General features: G+C 42.3%; 1 protein-coding gene across 9 annotated transcripts in view; it reads left to right on the forward strand.

Annotated features, from left to right (window-relative positions):
- Positions 1 to 25172, forward strand: part of NRG1 (neuregulin 1) — an 816555-nt gene that overhangs the window by 635428 nt on the left and 155955 nt on the right. The gene's annotated exons all lie outside the window — the stretch shown is intronic.

Below are 25172 nucleotides of genomic sequence, written 5' to 3' on the forward strand. Positions count from 1 at the left end.
ATTTTGGGGTCTTTTTCTTGTATAAGCTGTCTGGTCACTCTACTCCCAGCAGAGGTCCTGGGGCCGCAGGAGAAGCAGTATGAAGCAGCTGTGGAGGCGGCACTCCTACATCCTCCATGTCACGATGGGGCTGATTCAGACCCTTCAGTTTGAATGTCGTAGGTTGCAGCTCAGGGAGCCACTTTTAAATTCATGACAATGTGCACATCTTCGTCTTAACACAGTCACCCTGGAGGACCACAGTTTAGAAGCCCCTACACCCACTGGCCACCCCTGGCCCAAACAGCTAGCTTTTGAGAGTTGGGAAGGCATTCAGCTCCAGAGTACATCACTGTGTAACTGATTGGATGATTGGCTGGGAGGGGCTCATCTTCCTCTGAACTAGGACCTGGCCGCTGCTGGGGTAAATGGAGCATTGGTCTGATGATCTCTCATGACAATTCAAGTGTTCCTATAAAATGTATTCTGCACGGTCTAGCAAACTATATAGAGATGCCCTTAATTCATGTTTAATAGCTACTGTAGGAGCATAATATGGCATTTTCAAAGCCAAATGCTTGAACATGGAACTCAGAATATTCTCTGTGCTTAAAATGAGAAATAAGATTAATGCCTGCAGATTTTTTTCTAGCTATTGGATTGATTGGTGCTTTTAACTGTGTGTCAAGGGAAAATAAGAAATTAGGGGCTGGCAAAAATCGTTCAGCCTGCAAGGTCAGAGTAATAAATGGGATCTTACATTTTTGAGGCATAACAGCAGGGCAAAAAACAACTCACCTGAAAGGCACCCTCAGGACTGGGTATTTAAAATAGCCTCTTAAGACTTCCATGACCTAATTCTGCTCTCACACTCATGTAAATGAGGAGTCACTCCATTCAAGTCAGTAGAATTAAACAGGAAAACTGTTGAGAGAGCACAAGTAGACCCCCCCCCCCCAGCCTTGCCCCTCGGGTAGACAAAACACTCCCAAAGCAGAATGGTCGTGTTCTATATTCGCTTTGTACATGGGTAGACACTGACACATGGGGCATGGCAAGGCAAGATGTTTGAAGATTAGGCCCCCATATATGGTATGAAGTTGTTTAGGGTTTTTTCCTGATTTGACTGGGTCATGGCCATTTCACAGTAGTTGTTTTGAATCTTGTAACAGCCACAGGAGGTAAAATAAACTCTTTCCTTCCACCACACTGAGAAAATTCGATGTTGTTTCAGAAAACATACCAGCAGTGTCGCCATCAGCCAAACACAAGAAGGAATCTCAGAACATTGCCCTGGCCTAAATTTTCTTAAGTGACCAGTGATTTTAGGTGCCTCATTTTTGTGGGGTCCCAACTTGAAACATCTTAAGGGTGCCTGGTTTTCAGCGGGCAGGTGCTCACCACTTTCTAAGATCATGTCCCTTTAAAGTGTGTCAAGTTTGGCACCCAAAAATTGAGGTGCCCTCCTCAAAATCACTAGTCCCTTTTAAAATGTAGGTATTGGTGCTTGTAATTATCCAACAGTTCATCTGGATCAGTAGAAAAAAACATGAACAGATAATGACACTTACAGTCTTACTGAAACCACCAGGCTTGTGATCTGACTGACAACAGAACGGTCTGGGAAATCCAGGAGAGGAGGGAGAAAATTCAGGTCAAAGCCTATTCATATCCTCTTTCATCTTCCAAGGATCTATGGATGATACTAACTTACCAACGATAGCGCTGTCAGGTGGTTTGTTTTCTAAATGCAAAGTAAATTATACTTGCAAGATAGTATCCATTAAGTTTATTTTTTATTATTCAGTACTGAAAACTAAATTATAGCTTTTATTTTTCTCATCAATGTAGTTCTGTGTGATAGAATTTCCCCTGCAGGATTGGATGAGCTAAGTGAGCAAATCGCTAGTAATTGGAGCCCTTTGCGCTATCATTAGCAAGGGCTGCCGAGGTCATCTGAGCAGCTAGGGGATGGAAGTCATTTTTCTTCTGTTTTTAGGGCTGCAGTGATCTGAAACAAATCCCTCACAACCTATAACTCTTTTCTGTATGATGCTGGTGAGGGAGAAGTAATTCTGAAACATTACCTGCAAGACAACTCAGTGCCTTGGTATCACGTGCTTTTAGTTAACTGTGTGCTTAAGACCAGAAAGCAAAATTCAGTTGGCTTTGCAGTGTTAAGAGAATTGCTGTAAAAATGTTCTGATTCATCACCATGACAGTCAAATATTGTGTTGCATGGCCTTGCTCTTATTTTACAAAGTGTCCCTAAAGACGTATTCTTGCTTGTAAAATTATAACATGATGAGATTCTAAAGTAACCATGTGCGGTGTTGATGCACCAGACAATTAGTGAAGTACCAGTCATAATCAGAACCTTGCACTGCGGCAAAATCTCTGCATGGGGAGAAGTGGGTGGGTGATCGCTGTGTATCGGATGTTCCATAAAGTGTTTTGTTGGGCACTGTCTCTGTGTATGCTGTATAAGCACGAGGAAGAGTTTCCGAGCACTTTTGACCTGCTGGTAACCCGTGGGCTGGGATCAACAAGGGGGAAGCCAGTCACGTTGGGATCTCAGCCGGGATCAGTGTGGGGGAACTGTTTGCAGGACAGAAGAGGCAGATGGGCTTGCGGCTGAGGGGAGAGGAAAATCAGACCTTGGAAGGGCTTAGGTGGTTCTGCTTCATGGGGATGGCAGGGAGTTGTCCAAGGGTTTATGGAAATGCGAGGGGCCTTGAAGGTCTGTGGAGAGACAGTGTGAGGGTACCAGTGTCAGGAAGCCAGAGTGCTTGGGAGAAGGAGAAGAAACTGAAGAGGAGTTTTCTCTTTTTCATTCATCCACACAGAACACGAATCATCCTTGATGTTCTTGGGGTAAAGCTAGTTCAAACTAATGAGCAATAGCAGTGGGAAACATTGGACTTGAAAAGAGTCAAAACCTGTAAGAGAGTCAAAGGAAGGATCAAAACCTCTGGGCAGAGTATTTGTCTGAAGAGGTACTGCTGAATAATGAGGATTCCTCACTCACAGAGTACTGCTGCAGTGTAATTATTTCCATATGGCCTCGATTCTACAAAAGCCCCACATTTATTTTTCCTAAAATAGATCCTCAACAGTCCTGTTTGGGAAGTCCTGGTTCATAAAACCCAGGTGAGCTACTTAACCGGGTGTTTGACCGTCTTTATTCTGGAAAAATAAAAAAAGAGAGAGGAAAACCCCAACCCTTTTTGGAATAAACTCTGGCCTTATCATTCATTAAAGACCAAACCCGTGCAATGTGTGAGAAGGCAGAGTATTTGGGCTCTAGGTGGATGCGGGGGTGGGAGGGTTAGAAAGGCAAAATCCACCACCTCCAACCTGAGGAAAGGCTATGGTAACAATGCAGCTCTCTTCAGAAGTGCTGATGCTAAGGGTGCAACCGCACCCCTTGGCTTGAAGTGGTTTCCAACATATACAGGGTTTACTGTTTGGTTTATATTGTTCCAGCACCACTGGCTCCTTCTTCTTTGAGTGCCATTGTGTGGATTGAAATAGCAGCTGTGGTCCTTCTCTGCGAATTGTGTCCACTAATCCACATGCATCACAGCCTGCTGTGCAAGCCTATGACTAGCCAGGCCAGAGAACTCTTCCAGGGTGTGCAGGAACTCCTGCATGGCTGCTCCTCCCATGGTCCTGCTGAATAGTTTCTGTTCAGATCTGAAGTGGAGGGCAGCACCTGGTGTTGACCCTCTGCTGTCTGGATGAATTTCACTTTATTTTCTCCTAAACCTAAATGACAAGAACGGCCATGCTGGGTCAGACCAATGGTCCATCTAGCCCAGTATCCTGTCTTCCGACAGTGGCCAATGCCAGGTGCTTCAGAGAACAGGGCAATTATCGAGTGATCCATTCCCTGCTGTCCACTCCCAGCTTCTGACAGTTAGAGGCTAAGGACATCCAGAGCATGTGGTTGCATCCCTGACTATCTTGGCTAATAGCCATTGACAGACCTATCCTCCATCAACTTATCTAATTCTTTCTTGAACCCAGTTATAGTTTTGGCCTTCACAACATCCTCAGGCAAGGAGTTCCACAGGTTGACTGTGTGTTGTGTGAAGAAATACTTCCTTTTGTTTGTTTTTAAACCTGCTGCCTATTAATTTCATTTTGTGACCCCTGGGTCTTGTATTTTGTGAAGGGGTAAATAACACTTCCTTATTCACTTTTTCCACACCAGTCAAGATTTTATAGCCCTCTATCATATCCCCCTTTAGTCATCTCTTTCCAAGATGAACAGTCCTAGTCTTTTTTAATCTCTCCTCATATGGAAGCCATTCCCTACCCCTAATCATTTCTGTTGCTGTTCTCTGTACCTTTTCCAATTCTAATATATCTTTTTTGAGATGTAGCAACCGGAAGTGCATGTAGTATTCAAGATGTGGGTGTACCCTTGATTTACATAGTGGCATTATGTTATTTACTGTCTTATTATCTATCCTTTTTCTAAGAAGTCCTAATGTTCTGTTGGCTTTTTTGACTGTTCCCACACACTGAATGGATGTTTTCAGAGAACCATCCACAATGATTCCAAGAGCATGCACAATTGTGTTAGCCCAAAGCAGTTTAACTATGGTCTACACAAATCAGAAGATGGGCTGTCTGCAGATCCCACCCCCTCCCGCATCTATCATCAGGTGAATTATTAAAACAGAGGCAGAATAAGATGTAACACACAAATATTTATTATGCCACTAGTCAGTAAACTAGACAAGGACCCCTTCAGACAATACAAAACATAAGGAAGACACACTCGGTTGTTAACAGTTACCAGAGCGTGAAGCTCAGAGCCCTTAAACCCCCTTAACCTATGGATGTAAAACAGAGGAAAATTGCAGTGGGTATTACAATACCATATCCTGAAGACAGGGACACAATGACAAAGACTCAGGATACCAACAGGGATAGTGGTGAAAATCGGGAGCACTGGACACCAAACAGGAACTCAGGAACTGGGTATTCTTCTCCCTCTGGACAGGTCCTCTGGGCAGGTCTTCTCCCTTTTGGGCAGATCTTCTCCCTCAGGTAGGTCTTCAGTGCTTGCCCACGCAGTCTCTGCTTGACCTCGTAGTCCAGTGCAAGTACGCGCTCACTAATGGTGTGTAGCAGTTGAGTGCAAGTATGTCAATAGAGACCAAGAATCCGAACTCCCATGAGTCCTGGTCCCTCTGGGGCTCCTGGCAGCTAGCTGAGCTATGTGGGACTCTGGCTGCCACTCGGATGGACAGCCCTGAGTGACAGGCCTGCCACTTACTAAATAACTTGTGGTTGCTAGGCAGAGTATGGCTGTCACATGACTCTACCTGACCTGACCTTTTCCTGCCTTCGTTTGAAAAAGACTGAATAGGCACTAAATCATCTGAGAAGGAGGGTATCCAAGATGGAGGCTTAGCTGTCCTTTCACAACTCCAAGATGGACATTACATATCAGATTTTACCCAACAAGTGGGAAAAAAAAACCCTCAGCTAGCTCTAATACTCAATTTAGAGATGTGACATGTCAGCTAGCAGTGCTCATCTCTTCTATCCATAGATAATAATTTGTTCTATCCATCCCAGACATAGCTAGATATCTTCACAACATTACAGTTTTTCACAGTGCAATAATGTATTTTCCAACCTGCATATTAAGCGGAGCAGATTCAGACAGACACAGCAAGGATCACGCAAAGGCATTCTGGCAGTCACACTATCTCAGGCTCAAAATTGTGCTTCCATTTAAAATTATACACACTAAACAGCAAAAACTATATTGATTGCATTAGGAGATTGTATTTTTAGAGTGTGTTAATATGAATTTACACTGTCCAGGATAACTGTCTCACTAGTCAGTAGCCCGCATAATAAAACGTTCTAAATGAAATCACTTGCTTTTTGCTAGCGATGGGTGAACTGCTTCAGGCCAAATAAGAATGGGCTCAGACCTTCCTCCATCTCCCAAATTGTACCCAACCCCTCCATAAAGATTAGTAAAAAATGTGTGCTAATTATTTCTCTCCAGATAGATGCTCAATAAGGACAACCCTCTCCTCAACTATAACCCTTCTTCTGAGCCCCACTGCCTTCTAAATTAGCAGCAACCTCAGGTGGCTCTAGGATCTACAGCATAGAATGTACTGCCCTTTGGATACACTTAATCATACAGCCTTCCTTGTGAGATCTAGGAGCTGGAGATGAAGCCTCCTGCAAATAGCTGGACAGATCCCTGTTATCACAGGTGGGAACTGAGTTTTGGGAGGGGAAGGAGAAGACTTTTCTGAGATAAAGCCCAGAGGTTTTTGGAGAGCTCTCCCAGTCTGGGGGCATCCTTACAACAGGGATCTACCCTTTAAAAATTACATTGTGGGGTTCCATGTACCCTGCCTCTAAGTGACTTTCAGTTCCAGTTTGCACCATTTACAAATAGAGTTGTTTTCTCTCTGCTACTTCTGCAAGCTAGAGTCAAACTGGGTTCTCTCCCGATATCATCACCAGTAATAAAAAATCAGGAAGCCAGCTCATGCTCTCCATAACCCCTGTGCCAACCTTCTAGCCTTCAGAACAGTTGCCTGGGTATAAGTGAGGATGTAGTTTGGTCTGCAGAACTTTATTATTGGTGAAAAGATGCAAGAAGGGTATTCTAATTTATTACAATAGAACCTTGAGGCCTCAAACCAAAATTGGGGCCCCATTGCACTAAGTGATGGATAAACACATAGCGAGAGAAGGTCGCTACCCCAAATAGATGAAAATCTAAATAGACATGTGTGGGAGGGGAAAACAAGGCATGGAGAGGGGAGTGACTTACCTAAGGTGGCAGAACTGGGAATAAAACCCAGGTCTTCTGACTCCCAGATCAGGGCTTGAGCCACTGAACCACACTGCCTCCCTGATACTAGTGAGGAAAGAACCCAGCAGAAATATGAACACACTGAGTATGCAGCACGTGCAGTAAGAAAAAACATTTTTTGTTGGTGAAGGGAGCAAGCTAGAGCTGGTATCTCAGGGAGGAGGAGGGTGCAAACAATAAACCTGGAATCCAACAATACCAATTTTACCACTTTGAGAGCTCTGGAGGCTTGCATAGTTTTTGGCTAAGCCTTCTGGCTTCTGGATGATTACCCAAACCTCCAAATGGATCAAGGCTTGCTCACTGTTAGTTTTTCTGTAATTCAGAGAACAGATCATTTTTGGTTTGAAATGAACCATTAAGGCCAATAGGGTTCCCCTGCTGTCTAGTTTTCAGAGATTTTACCTGTTCTGTTTTTTTTAATGCTGCTAGCAAGAAAAGCAAAGGAAATTGCACTACAACAGTTACCCTCCACTGATCATAGAATCATAAAAATATAGGACTGGAAGGGACCTCAGTAGGTCATCTAGTCCAGTCCCCTGCACTGAAGGCAGGTCTGAGGAATAACTAGGCCATTGTTGACAGGTGTTTGATGGTAGAGGTCTGACTGAAACCTACACAAACAATAAAATGCAAAGCTGAGAGTGAAACTCAATTCTGAACTCTCTCTCTCTTATGTCTAATTATTGCAGCACATAGGATGTGTAAGATGACCTGCTATCTGGGGACCCTGTAACATACAGGCTTATTGGGGTGTGTTAAGATTTTGAGATGGAGTTTCTGTCTTAAGTCTGAGTTTCTTTAGTTTTATTTGACTCCACTGTATTCTGAGTTTAACAGATGTTCACTTTTAATACTCTCTCTACATTAGAAATACAAACAAGATGGTGCCATGGCTCCTGCAGCATTGAATATGTGCTCAGAATAAAGAATTGGAGGACAAATAGAATAATAATAATCTATCATTTATTTACCATCTTTTATCCCAAAGGAGCTCACACTGCTTTACCGTACCAACAAAATATATTTCTATCACTTCACTTACCATTGAAATGCAGACACCTCTGGGTGAAACGACACAACTGTTTTAACAGTGCCTAGCAACACTGTGCAGTCATTTAGTGCAGAGCAGGAAGTGAAGAATACTGTATCCAATTGAAACAGCTGAGGGAATTTAGATAGGCAGAAGGCAGTTACTCATATTGCAATTTTGCTAGCACAGTGGGACTAACAACCCCAGCTTTTGTCAAAAGTACTACAGGATCTCTGACCACAAGTATTCAGGACACAGTTCCACATCTGAAAGACAGCACCTCTCCAGTAACTCAGTGCCCCTAATATCAACACATGGGGCATTGAGTCAGGGAAATACTCTGCTGCTTCATGCATTACAGAATCAGCCCCCAAGAGTTTATTGTCATCTCTGCTGTAGGGATTTTGCAAGTGACACTGGGCAGGTTGAGATAATTAATATGAATGTAATTACATTTCCTATTTAAGTACAAAAGCTGGTTGCAGAAGGGATCACAAAGGAAACAGTTACAATCAAATAGTTAACATTTCTCAGACTTCTAGGAGATGCACAATCTTCAGTCGCCCTCAGGTTCTCAGCCTTGGAGTGGTATTAAGTATCTGCCTCCAACTACTTAATCTCACCACATTTTCTTTAGCTATAATCTTTGGTTCTTCTTTCATTCCAACAGAGGGAGTTAGGTTGGCGATGCAGGTTTGAGCTGAATTAGCCAGTTCCATGAGAAAGTTTCTACACATCATCCTTTGGAACACAGACAATTAATACAAAGTCAATTCTCTCCTGTGCTGCTCTTTCCAGTGGAGGTCAAAGAGGTAAAAAGCAGTGATTGGTCTGAGCGCTATTAAAGTTGGAAGAAGCTGACACTGCAGTTGCAGAGGAATAAGTGGAAGAGTTTATAATGCCTAAATACAGCTGGCAGCATGGAAAGGGTATTAAAGAACATTAGCTTTATCCATCTGCATATTTTTTCTGTGTGAGGAATAAATCCATGAGGCTGGCACTTGACTCAGCAGTTGAATACGATTAGATGATATTCAGGGCCTTAGAACAGTTCCCCCCCCACACCCATTTATTTCCCCCTCAGGGTGAAGGCTATGACCACTTATTCCAAACAGAATGCTTTTGGAAGGTCACTGCTGATTCATAGTGCTGAAATGCACCATAGGATGTCTCATAGCCTGTTCCCTTGACAGAACTCTAATGCTGGGGCCCTGTGAAATAAATAAATATCCATGCCAGAAGGAACCACCACTGTGGTCATCCAGTCTGACTTCCTGCATAATAGAGGCCCATAGCACCTCAAGCAATATGGATATAAGTGCCTCGTGATAGGACCCACTTATGACAATTTGAGATCTTTGAGGATTCAGCAGGTGAAACTCTAGAAGCTTGGAAGCTCTGTTTAGATCATAGAATCATAGAATCATAGAATTCAAGATCAGAAGGGACCATTATGATCATCTAGTCTGACCTCCTGCAAGATGCAGGCCACATAAGCCGATCCACCCACTCCTTAAGCAAGCGACCCCTGCCCCATGCTTCGGAGGAAGGCGAAAAACCTCCAGGGCCACTGCCAATCTACCCTGGAGGAAAATTCCTTCCCGACCCCAAATATGGCGGTCAGCTGAACCCCGAGCATGCGGGCAAGACTCTCCAGCCATACCCTCTGGAAAAAGGCTAACAATATCCTATCATTGACCCTTTGTACTAATTACCAGTGTGGCACTTAATTGACCTATTGACTAAGCCCGTTATCCTATCATACTATCTCCTCCATAAACTTATCTAGCTTAATCTTAAAGTCATGGAGGTCCTTCGCCCCCACTGTTTCCTTCGGAAGGCTGTTCCAGAATTGCACTCCTCTGATGGTTAGAAACCTTCGTCTAATTTCAAGCCTAAATTTCCTGACTGACAATTTATATCCGTTTGTCCTCATGTCCACATTAGCTCTGAGCTGAAATAATTCCTCTCCTTCCCTGGTATTTATCCCTCTGATATATTTAAAGAGTGCAATCATATCTCCTCTTATCCTTCTTTTGGTTAAGGAAAACAAACCGAGCTCCTCAAGTCTCCTTTCATACGACAGGCTTTCCATTCCTCGGATCATTCTAGTGGCCCTTCTTTGTACCCGTTCCAGTTTGAATTCATCCTTCTTAAACATGGGAGACCAAAACTGCACACAATACTCCAAATGAGGTCTTACCAACGCCTTATATAACAGGACTAGCACCTCCTTATCCCTACTAGAAATACCTCGTCTAATGCATCCCAAGACTGCATTAGCTTTTTTAATGGCCACATCACATTGCCTACTCATAGTCATCCTACGATCAACCAGGACTCCTAGGTCCTTCTCCTCCTCCGTTACTTCCAACTGGTGCGTCCCCAGCTTATAACTAAAGTTCTTGTTAGTCATCCCTAAATGCATAACTTTACACTTCTCACTATTGAATTTCATCCTGTTACTAATACTCCAGTTTACAAGGTCATCCAAATCTCCCTGGAGGATATCCCGATCCTTTTCCGAATTTGCAATACCTCCCAACTTGGTGTCATCCGCAAACTTTATCAGCCCACTCCTACTCTTGGTTCCCAGGTCAGCGATAAATAGATTGAATAACATCGGACCCAAAACCGAACCTTGAGGAACTCCACTGGTAACCCCCCTCCAACCCGACAGTTCCCCCTTCAATATGACCCTCTGCAGTCTCCCCTTTAACCAGTTCCTTATCCACCTCTGGATTTTCATTTCGATCCCCATCTTTTCCAATTTAACAAGTAATTCCTCATGCGGTACCGTATCAAACGCCTTACTGAAATTAAGATATATTAGATCCACCGCATTTCCCTTGTCTAAAAAATCTGTTACTTTCTCAAAGAAGGAGATCAGGTTGGTTTGGCACGATCTACCTTTCGTAAATCCATGCTGTAATTTGTCCCAGTTGCCATCGGCCTCAAGGTCCGTAACCACTCTCTCCTTTAAACATTTTTCCATGACTTTGCATACTACAGATGTTAAACTAACAGGCCTGTAGTTACCCGGGTCACTTTTTTTCCGCTTCTTGAATATAGGAACTATATTAGCTAATCTCCAGTCAAACGGTACAACCCCCGAGTTTAGAGATTTATTAAAAATCATCGCTAACGGGCTTGCAATTTCATTCGCCAATTCCCTTAATATTCTAGGATGTAGATTATCCGGACCCCCCGAATGCCAGACTCCAAACTGAATAAATACCTCACAAGATAATTGGCCGGACGCCTCAACACTCTTTGTGATATCATTGTTCCGTTACCTTGTTTTGTGTGGAAACTGGCTGATTAACCGATTACAGGCCTGTATTAACCTTCTTGAACTGCTGGATTAATTGGGAAATTCTGTTGTCTTCCCCATTTTATATACAGTGAACGAGGTGAAGTAGGGTCATGAATTGGGCTGAACGACTCTGTCTTGTTCACGTCGTTAGTTGTGTAGTGTGTTGTGACTGATGCTGGCATGTGTAACTGAGTTGGCAAGAGCAAACGGGACAAATGCCCACTTTGGTCAAAAAAGTGGAGTGCGGAGGAACGTATGGGACGCAAGCGGCGATGCCAACCCTGCATGGCGGGGTGGGGGGGGGAGAGGCAGGGCTCAGGAGAGCGGCTCGGGCCATGTCCCATTTTTCTTTTGGAAAATATGGTCACCCTACCAAAACCCATGGAAGTGGATGGAAAACTCATACTGGCTTCAGGGGGCTTTGGATCAGGCTCTTATCCTCTCAGGATGGGATCATCATAAAGCTCACCATTGCCCCCCTCTGCTCCAAGGGTAAAAACGCCCATGGACTTCAGTGGGAGCAGAGTTAGGCTGAGACTGAGCACATTTGAAAATCTCAGCGGGTGGAAAATGGAAATAATCACACCTCCCTAGCTCCCAAGGGTGAGGTGCTCCTGTACCGTGGGGATGGTTTGCACCGATGTCACTCCCTTCACTTCACTAGAGTTATGTTTGATGTATACCATTGTGGGTGAGACCAAAATTGGGCCAGCAGTGTCTGTACTGATCATGTAATTATAGACACCTTGTCACAGAGGGATATGTTTCTATTGCTACATTACTGATTCCACAGGAGGAAAAAATCTAAAGCTGTCACTATGACAATAACAAATAGTCACGGTCACAGGCTTCCCTCTGGCTATCATCTTTTGGACAGCAGTTCTTAATATACCTAGTAGTATTGGGGCAGCCTTCTCTGATTCATCCCCCTTTTAAATTTTATTTTCAAGGCATAACAATAATATAGATTGAATAAAGTTCCATTGGAGCCAATGGTATTAGCCAACCAGAGATCCGTTGAGTTACAGCGGGAGATACGACCTTGACAAGATACAAGCAATTCAGACATTCTGGTGCATCAAGATATGTCATTATGCTGAAATCAAGAATATCACTGCACTCTAAAAAAGCATAACAGAGCCAAAATGCTCAATTAAAGACTGAAAACGGATCCTCGTAGAACTCAAAACTTAGTGTGGAAAAGCTGCGCATGAAGAACAATATTTGTGTTTTAATTAAGTAATTATAAATTGCCCTAAAATTTAGGAGACTGACACAATGGAATTCTAGCTACTATATATCTATCTCTGTCTCCTTCCCTCTCACCCTCTGGGTTTTGTACTGATGTTCATCACTCCTATGAACCCGTAGCACCTATGATTGGAAAAGCAAGGTTCCCAGGGGACTTCATGAAGTCTTCTTTCTTTCTTTCTTTTCTGTTCAGAGGAGGCTCTATTTGTAAATATCATTCTGATTCTGGTAGGAAAGGTGGTCTGGCTCTGACTTACTCCACTCTCCCTGAAAGTTTGTTCCACAGCTGGGTTCACTTCGATTCAGAAGCTTGGCTCTCTATCGGTCATGTGGTGCATCCTGGGCTTTCTGATCTTCACTGTCCCAGAGGAATGCAACTGTATTGGCAGTCCATGAAGAAGCAATCTCTAGTGTGGCAGGAAGATGATCCATTAATGACTTTGTGGGATTAGCATCAAGTGGCAGTGGAAGAAGTTTGGGATTGAGGGACTGGAGCACAAGGCTGATATGCTGATGGCAGCCTAACCCCTGTGGGAGGCAGGTACCTGCATTTGGCACAAGCTGGAGCCTTTGCTTAGCTTCAGATAGAGTGAATTAGAGTCATCCAGTCTGGAAGTGACAAATGCATGGATCACTGGCCAGGTCATTGCCTGAGAGGAAGGGGCAAAGTTCATTAGTGAGCAGTAGGTGAAAGAAGGTTATTTTGGTCATTAACACTACTTCATCACCTAAGCTTTGTAATGTGTCAGATGGGATTCAGAGGTATCAGAGGGGTAGCCATGTTAATCTGTATCCACAAAAACAACGAGGTGTCCGGTGACACCTTAAAGACTAACACAGGGGTCAGCAATCTTTCAGAAGTGCTGTGCTGAGTCTTCATTTATTCTCTCTAATTTAAGGTTTCGCGTGCCAGTAATACATTTTAATGTTTTTAGAAGGTCTCTTTCTATAAGTCTATAATATATAACTAAACTATTGTTGTATGTAAAGTAAATAAGGTTTTTTAAATGTTTTAAGAAGGTTCAATTAAAATGAAATTAAAATGCAGAGCCCCCCGGACCGGTGGCCAGGACCCGGACAGTGTGAGTGCCACTGAAAATCAGCTTGCGTGCCGCCTTCGGCACACGTGCCATAGGTTGCCTACCCCTGGACTAACAGATTTATTTTATTTGTAGATGCAAATAAATCTGTTAGTATTTAAGATGCCACCGGACTCCTCATTGTTTTTGAAGATTTAGAGGATTTGCACCACGTTGCCTTCGATGAAAATGTCCTAGTTAATTCTTCAATTGTTTCCTCTTCTAACCAACACCAATTTGGATTTGTTCTTTGAAAGATAAATTAAAAGATTCTGATTAATAGATAAAGATAGCTAGATACACTGCTAGATTTGGAATAATTTGTAAAGTTCATCATTCTAAACAAATGTTTGTTTTAAAAGCAATTCATTGATATATTACCTTTTGCTTAAAAATTTTTTAGTTACGTGCTCTGGGTTATATTTTCAGAGCCACATATATAGAGAACTAGATGCACGAATATTTTTAATTGGCTCAAGGTGCACTGTTTTGGAAATGAACCTATACAATATGCGTACTCTGTCACCATTAGCATGGGAATACCAATCACTGCAATTGAGACATGACCTGGATCTCCACTGGGTCATATATATAGCAGCTCTAATCATGGGAATTAATAGGAATCTTGTTCCCTTTCACTTCTGTTCTTACAATGCTGTGCTAAACTCTCCTCCAATAGATATTACCCTTCACACACTTTGCATCTTTTTCCCTTGTAAATTGTGAAATCGTCTGCCTTTTGGTAACCTCTTCTAATTAGATGCAAATGAGAAAAGTTACATCTCTGGTGACTTTCATTTTCAAAATGTTATTGGAGATTGTTGGCAGTTAATGCATTTTTATAATTTGTGTTATGGTTGTTCGTGAAAGTCTGCCTTTTACACAGAGTAGAGCGAAACAACTGTACTTTATGTAGCTATTAAAGCACAATCACTTAAAAATACTATTGTTTGTCATAATGTATATCCCTCTGAATACATACAGGTAGGTGGCTAGTTATCTGCGGTATGTTCGAAATGCATGGCAAGTTGGCACATACAACCCATTCAGATTGTCAGGAAGTAAGCTACTGCCCTGGAGAAATTGTGCTTCCTGAATCATGGATTTGTGCATCTGAAGGGGTGTCAATATTTTTCTTCAATAAATATATAAATATATAATGTCTTGCATGTTCCTTCCTATGATTTTTTTTCCTTTTGACTCAATGCTTTTCAGGTTAGACATTTCCTCTTTATTAGGGATCTACAACTAAGCAAATCTAGGGAGCTGATACAGACCTTATTAGTAATTAAGTACATCTAAAAGATTAGTTATCAAAGTTGCCCTTTCACATCACCATTGTAGTATAGGGCCAGATTCTCTCCTGCGCCTAGACCTAGACCTTCCAGCGCCAGGGGAGGGGAGCTGTTTATGACTCCCTGATTTTCAGACTGCCCTGGCCCTCGTGTGAGTTAGAGCAGCATAGGGGTTTCTCTAATTTCTGACAGCAGGTGTTGTCCCTACGTGACCAGATGAGAACTGGCCTCTGTCATGGCCCATCCCTCCCCTAATATGCCACCTACCTTGGGCTGGGGTGTGGTTGGCTTTATACCAAGGGGATTCTAACCTTGGCCGCTCTCACCAGATTCATAGATTCTAGGGCTGGAAGTGACCTCGAGAGGTCATCGAGTTCAGTCCCCTGCCCTCATGACAGGACCAAATACTGTCTAGACCATCCCGGCTAGACATTTATCTAACCTACTCTTAAATATCTCCAGAGATATTTCCACAACCTCCCTAGGCAATTTATTCCAGTGTTCAACCACCCTGACAGTTAGGAACTTTTTCCTAATGTCCAACCTAAACCTCCCTTGCTGCAGTTTATGCCCATTGCTTCTTGTTCTATCCTTAGAGGCTAAGGTGAACAAGTTTTCTCTTTCCTCCTGATGACACCCCTTTAGATACCTGAAAACTGCTATCATGTCCCCTCTCAGACTTCTCTTTTCCAAACTAAAAAGAGGGGGCAGAGAATCTGGACTATGGTTTATATTCCTGATCCCAAGCCAGCTGGGGTTATGAAGAGTTTTTCCAGACCTGAGAACTTGTCTTCCAAGATTCAGCATGGAAAAGCTTTTTTACCATAAAGTCTTAAAACTCAGAGTAGAGGTTGAATGTGGAAGTGTCTGGGGATGACGACTGGAGCTTTTTGAAGTATACATCTACATCCATCCTGGTTCTGAGGTTTCTAATGCATTTCTGTATTATGTGGTGGTTATTAGTGTCAGAGAATTTTTTTTTTTGTGTGTAGCCGTGTGATAGAGTCACCACAGTGCTCTTGCTCAGCTCCTGTCTTCTATGGTGAAATTCACTTATGCTGTTGAGGGCCAGTGCAAGGTCTTGTCTACACAGTGACTTAATGCACCATTAAGTCATGACAGGTTCTGAAGTGCAGAGGATGGAATAGAGAAACTTAAACACTTTGTGACATTTTTTACTCATTTACTTCAGAGTGAATTTTTTAATTTTTTTTTTAAATTTTTTTTATTTTTTTTTTTTTTTTTTTTTTTTTGTTCTTTTTGTTTGTGGCATCTGAAGATGTTTGTTGGTGTGAATTACTATAATGGTTGATTTTTTAATAGAAAAAGATAAAGCAGCATTCTGGGAAAGAGATTTTACTTCCTACAATAAACCAGAATGCATGTTTTTTAACAGCACAGTTACACTGACTGATATGTCTTGTCTCCACACAGACTTGGAGAACATAGAAATTCCCATACTGGCTCAGCCCCATGGTCCTTATAGTCCATGTCCTGTCTCTGACAATGGCCAACCCCAGGTTGTTCCTTCTGAATGTCTTTAATGCTAAGTAACGTAGCCAGGGATGTTCTCATTATCCATGTCTAATATGTCATTGAATTCTACTGAGCACTTACCCGCAAGGATATTTAGTGGAAGAAGTTCCACAAGCTAGTTCTGAGCTGAGTTTAAAAAAAATCAGATTTAAATGCTTTGTATTTTAGTATAATTGAATGTCATCTCTTCTTCCATTATAAAAAAGCAAATAGGAGTGCCTGGTTTTACCTTTTCTCTACCATTCGTTATTTTGTATTCCTTTAACATGTTTTTATTATTTAAACCCTTGTAAATCTGGAGTAACTCCACTGAACTCATGGGAGTGATACAGGAATTGCACATGTGTAGATGAGCTCAGAATCTAACCCATGAGCCCTTTTTTAAAATGTTCAGTAACAGCTCTCTCCCTTCTTTCCTTCTGATTTCTTTCTTTCCCTTAAAATGTGTTTTAGAACATGCAAAGCACTTGGATAAATCATTTTGTGCTACTTATTATGTACGTGAAATGGTGAGTATTAATTGCCAAGTGCTGAAATAGCACTCGTTTTAGTATCGCATGGTCTGCTAAAGGTCAGAAGAATCTTTAAAAACTAATTACACAGTTAAATATATAATATGCCCTCGGGCTACAGTCCTCTTCGTTCAAATGCACAACTACATTTTGTGGCACAGAGTTACTGTTCAGGTTCTCCTGCCCAATGGGATCTGAATCCAAACCCCTCTCCAGTATCTAGACGTACTCAAGAGTTGTATTGTATCTATTTATTATTATTTTCCATTTGTCATTTGGGGAGTTAAGAAGCTTCAGAAGGAGAATGTTGCAAATATGGATTCCACGTGTTTTTGCGGTCTTAGACAAATAAGTAGTTGAACAAATTTAACAGACAGCCCTGATTGCTGTGTGTCAACCCCAGGCTTCATGGGAGGCTAGAGGGTGAAATCTGCTGTACCTGTGTACAACCAGAATATTTGGGCTCTATGTAGGTGAAGTGCAGTGGTGACCTTAAACCTCACACTGGGACTAGTGGACTGAAGTGCCAGACAGCCTGTGGCCCCTTCTTTTGGCCCACCTCCATTATGCCTTTCTGTGACATGTAGAACGTTAACAGGCCTTTCCCCACAATCCCTCTGTGCAGCACCTCATCAGGGTGTAAGTGGTTACTTGAAACGGGAGTACATCCCAGTACACTATGGAACTGTTAGTGCATGGTAGCAGGGTCTACACAGCCAGTTAGCACATGGCAGGCTAGTGCACTGAAGATTCACACCATGGCTTGCTGTGCATTAAGTCACTGTGTAGACAAGACCTTGCACTGGCCCTCAACAGCATAAGTGAATTTCACCATAGAAGACAGGAGCTGAGCAAGAGCACTGTGGTGACTCTTATCACTCGGCTACACTGCAAAAAGAAAAAAAGAAAAGAAAACCATGGCCACAAGGCTCAGAGCCTGAGTCAACTGACTCAGGTTTACACTACAGGCCTAAACAGAGCAATATAGACTTTCCCGCTAGGGCTGGAGCCCAGGCTCTGAGACCCTTCCCCCTCCTGGGTTTCAGCCGGAGTCAGAGTATCTACACTGCTATTTTTAGCCTCATAGTGTGATTCCTGCAAGCCCAAGTCAGTTACCCGGGCTCTGAGATTCGCTGTTGTGGCATTTTTTGCTGTGTAGCTGTACCCTTAGAGCTAATTTCTTCTTTTTTTAATATCTTGAGTTGTGCATGTAAAATATGCCATAAAATTGTGGGTAATTGGATATGAATTGTGCATGCAATGACATAGTCACAGGGTAATACCTATGCATTCATGTCCTATTACTCCCCCCAACAAGAGTGCAGTGATAGTGAGCAGGCTTGGAGGCAAAGACTTCAATTTACATATGCCAGTGAGTTTTCAACATATGGGCCCAAACAGCACTCCGCCATTCATTTGCATATTGAAGGGATTATTAATTATTACCCAGCAGTCTGCTTTCCTTTTCATTCTTTACGAATCTGTTACTTAGGATGATATTTGATCTTGGCTAATTTTATTGTTCTTAAATGTCTTGTTAACATTAAACTGTCATTCACCAAAACCTGCAACCAGCTGTGATAAAAGACAAAAAGCAAAAAAGTAGAAAATGAACCCTGCCTACATTGCAGACCAGCCCATTGAGCAAACACAGCTCTCATCGAAACACCTTAGCTAGGCACTAGCACAGTTTTATTCAAATAAAAAACAAATTATTTTTAAAACTTGTTTTAGAAAAACAGCAACTCGTCACTAACACTGCTGAGGAGTTAAATAATTCAAACAAACATTTGGTTTCTCCATCATAAAAAACTAGGATTCACCTGCTTATTTTTTTTCATTCTTTTCCTTTTGCATTACAAACTATCGAAGGCAACAATTTGGTTGCACAAAATGGCACATGCAAAGCACTAAGAGCCAGATTTACAAAGGTATTTAGGCACTTAGAGAGGCAAGTAAGCTCCTAGTGGAATTTACGAAGCACCTGAGCAATTTAGGTGCCTAATGCCCAGTGAAAGTCAAAGGGCTTTAGGTGGCCTAGTTCATAGAGCACATTTGTAAATCCCACTAGGTTCCTACATTCATCTTTAGGTGCCTTTGTAAATCTCACTCCAAGTACCTACATTTTTGAAAAAAGAGGTAAGATTTTGTAAGCAGATTAGATGTGGGTTTGGTGCTAAATAATGCCTGGGACTTTCAAGGGAATAGAGTTTGTACCATAATTTCATGACTTTTGCCTTTTTCATCCTGACAAGCTTCATGACCTTTCATAAACTTTCCAAGATAAAATTGTAGCTTTGCTACGACTGAGTGTGCACAGGAACACAAGTAAGAAAACTCAGCGGTTTATCTAATGATAAAAGCTGAGTAATATACCAAAGAGCAGAAAAGAAGATTGACTGTTCTTTTTGGACAGACGTAATTGCTCTCAGGGTCACATTCAGTGTCCATCTGCTGTGGTGGTCAGGTGTTCTAGGAACGATGTGAGAGAGGCGTAAAGCATCATGCACACAACTGTAACATTGTAAACACATGAAACACAATTAGGATAGCAGTGATAGTAATAAAAGAAAGCAGGAGTATTTCCATCCATGGACAATTACAAACATGGTGATGGGGTGGGGGGGGGGGGGAAGACATGGAAACAGAAGGAAATGATTCCCCCCAGTGAGGTTGAAATATTAGTGGATTAAAAATTAAACTTCCATCTATTTAGCTTTATACCAGCCAGTCACTGATCACATATACATCAACCTCCCACAAACCAGTCTTGCTATTTAGCCCTTTGTTGATCTGGCCAGAGAAGAAAGTGAAATTGACCAGCTGTACAAATGGTGTATGTGAATTCTGACATCAGCAAAAATAGAGAAGAAGATTAGTCAGAGAAAGATAAAACATAGGAATTGTCAGACTGGGTCAGATGCTTTGTTCATCTTGTTCGGCGTCTGACAGGAACCAGCACCTGATTCCTCAAAGGCAGGTGCAAGAACCCCATGCAGTAGGAAGATGTGGAATAATCTGCCCACCAGAGGATTCTCCAGCTAACCCTTAATATTTAGAGATTGGTGTAGTCTCTGAAGCACAAGGTTTTATATCCTTCTACAACTTTTCTTCTAATTATAACTATGACTATACTGTTTAGCCATTTAAATATCCGGTTTCTCTTAGAATGTTGTTAAATTCTTGATCTCTACAGCAGCCTGTGGCAATGAGTTCCACAGTCTAATTATACACTGTGTGAAGTAGCTCATAATAAGCCCAGTCCTATATGATGTCAGGAATACCTCAATTCCCATTGACTTCAGTAGGAGTTGAAGGCCTCAGTACCATGTCATGCCTAATATAAACAAAGGGGCTGGGGAGGTGGTCTGCGCTAAGCAGAAAGTAACCAATGAAGTTTTTGTCTTTCCTTTGGCTCCTAGCTCTCCGAGCCCATCATTTACCCTGACTAGAAGGAACCATAGCCATGGCATATGATCTCATATTTTGGCTGAAATCATGTGTCATTTCCAAATGTCATGAAACCGTATCGTCCATGACAGATACAGGAGCGAAGGAATTGCCATGCCACATGAGAGCAGTGATCCATTGATTCCAGGATCTCTCTCTGCCTAGATGATTTAGAGGAGGGTGCAAAAAAAAACCCAATAGACAATTTTGTAAAACCTATTCATCTGGAAATGTCTTCCTAATCCCCCCATGGTTCATGCTTGGCTTATGCTGTGAAGCATGAGTGTCTATATTTCTTCTATAAATAGTTTGTATGTTATCTGATGCTGCTTGTAGACGTTTTCATTTTCCATACCAATATTTAATCCATTTCTCAATCCTACTAAGATTGTGGCCTCAGTGGCTCTAAATGAACAGGTATTTTCAATGACACCCCTCCCCCCCCAAAAAAAGTTTTTTTTCTACCTCCATCTTGCTAGGAAACTTTGACTGTTTCTCCCTGGCCACAATGATCCATGAAGAATTCTAGCAGTATAGAGGGGCACAATTTTCCTTTACTGCCAGCAGCCAACAGAGATCCTTCCTTAGCTCAAGTGGTAGGGGGTTTTGCTTTCCAAGCAAGAGGCATTTGGCTACTAGGGTGTGATGTGAGAATGTAGACAATAGAGGATGGGAATTCTAATCCCACAGACTTTCTGAAGTGCTGAGTGACTGGTGTGCATCACAGTAATTGTAAACTTCCTAGGTGACCGTAGACTGGTTACACGGTAATCTGTATGATATATGTATGAATTCTGTGTGTCTTTGTACATACAATAAATATGTACAGGCACATAGCAGGAGAAATTTACCTCTGTGCAGAGGGCCAGTGCCACTAAAGCTCTGGCTCATCCATAATCATTTGGAAGATATCAAGTGTGTCTTCAGAATTTGCATGCTTAGTCTGCCTTGGGAAAGGGGATTGTCTTGGTGCAGATAGAGATTAGACAGCAATTTACTCGTCATCAGGGTAAGACAGTGAACTCGACTCTTCATTACAGGGAAGAGTAAATAAGGAAGGATGCATTTCCTGGCAAACTAGGGGATTGTGAGCCTTGCTCCAGTTTCCAGAGGGGATTTCCATAATTGTGTCTATTTCACACATGAGGCATACTTTTACTGTGAGGAAATTTACAGGTTTAAGGTGGACTGTTTGTGGGGAGGGAGGGGAATCAGCTATACAAATGTAATTTTTTGTCTCTGACTGTCGTTCGGGTTGTACCAGTCAGGTCTGAAGATCTAAGTTAATTGCCTCGGTTTTATAACTCACATATGAATCATTGACAGCAGTGATTTGTCTCTGAGATGATTGTAACTTTGGAATTGATATTCTCTCTTCCCCACCACAGACCCAAATATCCCCCCCTTTTTTTGTTGTTGTTGCATGGGAGGCTGTGAAGAGAGCTTGCAGCTACTTGCACTTGATAGGTGAATGAACGAAGCGTTTTACAAGGTCCCACAATGAATTTGCATACCTTCTGTGACCTTCGCGTCTGCTCCCGGTGACCATACCACTCTTGTCTACAGCCCCACCTTAGATTTTCCATAAATGCTCCTTTGCTTAAAAATTCCTAAATCCTTCAATAACGTAAAATCTGACTAAGCGAATGCAGAGGTGGATAAACAACGTTTGTACAAGAATGCGTTTAATTGGTGTTCAGCTAAGACAGAGGACTGGATTGTCTAGTGATTAGGCCTGCAGTTTAGGAGACCCAGGTCCAGGTTTCTGCTCTGCCAAAGACTTTGTGTGAACTTGCGCAATGGGAGTTAAGCACCTAAATACCTTTGAGGATCTGAGGCTTCGCCTCTCTTGGCCCCAGTTCCCCATCTGGACAAAGGGGATAAATAGTACCGCCCTACTTCACAGGGGTGTTGCAAGGATATGTTAAAGACTGTGAAGGGCCAGATAAGTATGACAGAGAAACCAAATTGTGGTCTCATTCTAATCAAGGCGCGTTTGGGCTCTGATTTCAGAGGGACCAGGATTTGGCTAAGCTTGTGCCAGAATAGGTGCATGGGACCCATCAATGGCATAAGTGGTAGTTTAACCATTGATGTCAGTGGGAGCAGGCTTATGGGGAGGCAAGTATGTCATGCAGCAACAGACAGATGTTTTCAGAAGTAATTTAAATGCTCTTTATTGCACAGGTAGGGAGCATTTTTTCTTAAATTATCTGATGATTTTAAAGACCTTGCTCTTTGTGTGATGCATGAAAAAGATGCTCTAAACCCACATTCCCTATTACGGGATTAAAGGTTTGGCTCATGGCTTTATAGAAAGCATGTTGTTTGTTGCTCAATAAATCAGGTTACTATAATTCTAAAACTTCTACCTGAATTTCTGATCAGCATTTAAAATAGTTAATTCCTGCAATTGACAGCATAGAAACCAGTATAACATTATCACAGCATTAAATTAACAGCAACTTTGTCAACCACAAATGTGATCCTATATGAATATTTTGCAATACAAAAATCCCTGTGAAATAATGCATTTGCCTCTTTTGCTTGGATGGTATATACCTTTAATAACGTAACAGCTTCTTCAGATTGTTTGCACTTGTATAATGAGGAGTGCAGAATTGTAGCTTCAAAATTTGCCGCCATTTAATAATGCTTTTTCCTCTAACTTTTCTTTAAATATTAAACAGCCTTTGATCTAGTTAACATACAACGTTTCACACACACAATAAATGTCATGTTGTTTGAGATTTTGTTTTGTTTTTATTTTAAATGGAGGGGTCTTCTTCTAGGAAACGTATTTGTTACATTAGCAAATGAAAGCCTTTCTTCTCCGAATAGGATTAGACCAAATAATTACAAGAGGGTCTCTATGCCATCCCAGCGCTGTTCTCCACAGTGGTGCTGAAGGGCCTCTCTAGGACACACAGAGGTTCAATGTCAGAGGATGGCTGAAAAGGTTACATTTAATTCATGGCCACTTGGGAGAGATGGAGTCACCTTCAGATGGAGGGCTGCAGTTCTTCCTGCCATGAGCCCCAGTACAGAGAGCCAGTAGGAACAGGAGACAGTTACTTAAGCCTCAGTAATTCCACCAGCCACTACTGGTGTAACTAAGGCACGGTTGCTAAGGGACTGTAATTAGCAGGGAGCAGGAAGAAATTGGGAGTTTAACCTGGTGCAACACCATCATCTCACAATGTCGTACGGTTCACTTTGCGAGACCTAGAGTGTTTGTGTAAGTTCCATGGAAGCTTTCTGCAAGTTACTGCAATGTTTGTGACATATTTCAGCAGATGGCACTACCAGAGAAGGCTCCAGAAGTGTTCAGCCCACTCCCCTGTCCACCTCTTCCTACGTTTGCCCACAGAGAATCCCTAAGCCCAAAGATTGCATTATGACACTGGGTATACTATAATAGGAAGCTCCTGCAAGCACCATCTATCCCAGGCACTGAGCGCCTCACACTCATTAGTGTATTTATATTCCCATCACCCCACGTGGGGCAGGAAAGTCTGTTATCCACATTGTACAGATGGGGAACTGAGGCACACAGAGACTAAGGCCCAGCTTCTCAAAGGTATTTAGATGGCAAATGGGAGTGAGGCTGAATACCTAAATACCTTTTGAGGATCTGGACGCAAGTGACTTGCCCAGGATCAAGTCTGTGGCAGAGCAGGAAATTGTACCAAGATCCCCCAGGACCCAGGCTAGCACCCTAATCACTGGACCCCTGGGTCCTACCATGAACCTAATGGATCTATTGTATGCTCTCTCAGCAAGGGCCCATTTTGTGCACATGTGGTGTCCCCCTGAAATCAGTAAGGCTCTTCAAGATCCATGTGCAGAGTATTGGGGAGCCTTCAGCATTAGGCCAGCATCACACATTCATCTGCTGCTGTTTATAGATTTCACAGCTAAGCACTTGTGTCAAGAGTCACAAGTTCCCCGCAGAGATCACCCACTTGAAAAAAGAAGGCGGAGTTCGTTTTGGGAAGAACAGATGCAGCCTATCAGGAGAGGATTGATGTCATTTGATTATTGTAATTAGTTTGTACAGTCTGCAACCTTATTACCTGTTCAAGTCACATCATCCCCTCCCCCCCCTTTGTTACTTAGCCTTCATTTCAGGGAGTCAGCCTCTGCATCCATATTTGTATGTGGCATGATCTGTTACCCAGGCTCAGGTTGGAAATGAAATCTGAAAGGCATTATTTCAGAATGTGTGCGCAGATGACAACTTGACAGATACATGTCTGCAATGGTAGATCATTGCTTAGTATGCCAGGAAATGAGCATTTCCGGCTTGCCTGACTACCAGTTTGATATTCCTTGAAATCATGGACAAATGCAATGATTTTTCTGAATAAAAAGTGCATTGTTTTAATGGAAGAGGGGCAAGAGGGAAATGCCTCACTAAAGGCCGTCGTTTACTTTTCATCTTGGCCACTAACTGAGGTAGTGCCTTCTGTAGTTGTTTTCCCCACACATCCTCTGGAGATCCCTAGCTTAAGTAAATACATTTGAATATAATCATATTAATAGATCAAAGGAAATGTACAATCTTATTGTAACAGGTTAATTGTTACTGGATCATTCTAACTGTTGATGGTCTACTGTACTCTGTCTCAGCAGTGAATTCAGACCTGCCTTCTATTCCTAGCACTGTTTCTGGTTGTTGTTTTAATATTTGTTATTACTTCGCTATTTCATTTGGCAAGGTTGAAATCTGTCCACAGCACCTAATGCACAAGCAAGCTTTCTGTTGCCAATAGCTGTAACTTACCACAACAGTGGCAAGCAGCATGCCTGGACTTTCTAGCCTCTGCATCCACATAAATAATGCATTCAACTTC

Source organism: Mauremys reevesii, linkage group 6, assembly GCF_016161935.1.
Source record: "Mauremys reevesii isolate NIE-2019 linkage group 6, ASM1616193v1, whole genome shotgun sequence".
NCBI lineage: Eukaryota > Metazoa > Chordata > Testudines > Geoemydidae > Mauremys > Mauremys reevesii.